Raw genomic sequence first — 2,749 nt, 5'->3', positions numbered from 1 at the left:
TACAGTAACATTTCCTCAGCAACCATGTTTGCATTAATGCATCTTATATGAGGGTAGTCGATTGTACAGTAACATTTCCTCAGCAACCATGTTTGCATTAATGCATCTTATATGAGGGTAGTCTATTGTACAGTAACATTTACTCGGCAACCATGTTTGCATTAATGCATCTAATATGAGGGTAGTCGGTAGTACAGTAACATTTCATCAGCAACCATGTTTGCATTGATTGCTTTTGATGTTAGCTCAGCTAGGTAACTCGTATAAGAACTTGATTTGCCTTACTCTTGGTTCAATTGTGAAATTATATTATTAAAAAACAATGTCAGTTTAGGAAACTGACATCATACGCTCAATCTAAAGATAAAATTATAAATTATTCATACGCCCATTCACTCACTAGTAATCATGTAAAATGATAATAATAGTCAATGACTGTCTTTTAATTCATCGAACAATCATACACATGCAATGTAGTGGAAATTCCGGAAAGTGACAAGATCTTTTTTTCTTAATGTCATAATTGGAAAGTAGTTAATAGTAATTCTAATAATTTTAATTTTTCTAATTTTTAGGGATTAAAAACACCGCAAGTAGTCGAATAATATCAAGCCGTTCAGAGCAAAGACTGAATGGATCGTGTCGTCTAATTTATGATTCGAATGCAAGCAGAAATCAGGTATGCAAAATGTATTCGTAATAATGGGATAAACAAAAAAAAAGAATGTCTCAACAAAACGCAATTACCATGTCAAAAGTGTTGCTCTGAGCGTCAATCTCAGTTGATATAAATTCCTCAATGTTGATTGATGTTCATTGTTCTTGATCATAGAGTCAGCGTGAAGAAATGTTCTTACGCTTTATCTTAGCCCGATTCCTGCACAGACTTTCATGGAAATGTCATATTTATAGCACGTGTGCTCTGCTGTTAACGCACTGCACAAGTAAAAACTCACGTGATTCATTAATATTATAACATTGATATTTAGTTTTGTTGGTGGTTTCGATACGAGAACGAAAATTTTAATTTTTCGCATTTAAATTATTTTCAAGCGCTTGGTTGCAAATGCCTTACAATTTCTGCAAATCCGTTTCGATCATTGAATAGTTTGAAATTATATATCACCGCAATTGAGCAAAAAAATTTAGGCCAGGCTGCGAATATCAGTACATTAATGATGTCGGCGCAGCTTGACAATTCAGTAGTTAAATATTATATATTTATATTCATAAATATCATATTTATTATATATTTATATTCATATGCAATCTGCTGCAATATTTCAGTAGCAGTGTGAGTGATGCGCAAACGTCGGCGTGACCACAACGATATAAGAGATACGTCAGCTGAGTGGCAAGGCTCAGGTTCACCACAGCACGTCAGCGACTGGGCGTGGGTAAGTTATTCCAGTGTAGGCAAGGCTCTAGGAATTGATAATTTGAACGTAACATTTACTTATATTCATATACATATAAATCTGAAAAATTGGAAGTTGTTGGATATCGGGAGATCCGTTGTTGGTTTTGGTTTTGGAGACCCTAACATAATGTTCTGTCACAGGCGACACATTTGACAGTGAGAAATTTGACACCTCCAAGATCATCATTAATGATCTTGGAGGTTTTATTCTACCGCTTCAAGATTCCTTTTGTTGATGTCATAATTCAGTGGGGTATATGGTCGTAAAATTAACTAAACCAATCATTCAACGTAATGGTAGAAGGTTTACGACTTGATTATTTAGCAAGAAGTTTTCAAAGGAAGGCGCGGAATAGAAATTGCCATTAATCTGAAAGTCTCGCATTCTATAATCGCGTCATCATTCATTTTTCGATGTGTTTTTTGAATTTTTTTCCAAATTTGTTACGAACATATTTTGAATGGACATGTCTGAAATTTACTTAATATTCCTGTGCAATTTCATAAATATGTGTCTGAGATTCGTCCTTTGGTTTTCTGAACTTTGTCCATCCCTCGTAGCTTTGGACAAATAATCTAAGCGTTTTGAGTATCATGTTTTTCCAGCCTATGCGAATCCTGTTCCCAAACCTCGTCAATTCGATCCTAGCCAATTTCAATCCCCTCACTGAATCCGATGAAACCTGGAATCCTGCCATCCAGAATCGTGTCATCCTGAATTATTTTGTCCTAAATCTTAAAGTCTCTCAACAATCATAAAACTCAGATTTTCACATTCCTATTTGTAAATAAAACTCCATATGTTTTGATCCAACGCCTTTCTACACATTTTATAATACATCATGATTTGACGGAAATTCAGTAACCCATTGATGAAATTTAGCTCGAAATTTCCCCTTACTCGAGTAATTCGCCCATTTAATTTTCACCTCAATTACAAAATCAATTAATCATCCTAGCCACACAGTTCAAGCCTTTGATAAATCGGCTGTCAATCGATGAAGAGTGGTGTTTAAAAATAGTATGAATAACCAAATTGCACTGCATTTGAAAGGAGATCAATTTTTAACGTTAGTGTTTAGCGATAACTCTTTATGCATAAAAGAGAGAGCAAAATTATCGCTTGCATAAATAATTACAAATGAATAATACAACTAGGATGAAAATAGAATTTGCTCGTTGTTGATTCTATAGAATCAATTCAAATTTACTCGCATTGCATCTTATTGATCAAAATCAGTGTTCTGTGCATCAGATGAACGAGTAATTTATCCACGCACATTGCACTACTTTAAATAAAATAGTAATTATGAAAACCTCTTGATAAAT

This window comes from Hyalella azteca, unplaced genomic scaffold, assembly GCF_000764305.2.
Source record: "Hyalella azteca isolate HAZT.00-mixed unplaced genomic scaffold, Hazt_2.0.2 contig11368, whole genome shotgun sequence".
In the NCBI taxonomy this organism is placed as follows: Eukaryota; Metazoa; Arthropoda; class Malacostraca; order Amphipoda; family Hyalellidae; genus Hyalella; species Hyalella azteca.
Note: the sequence above shows the minus strand (reverse complement) of the source record.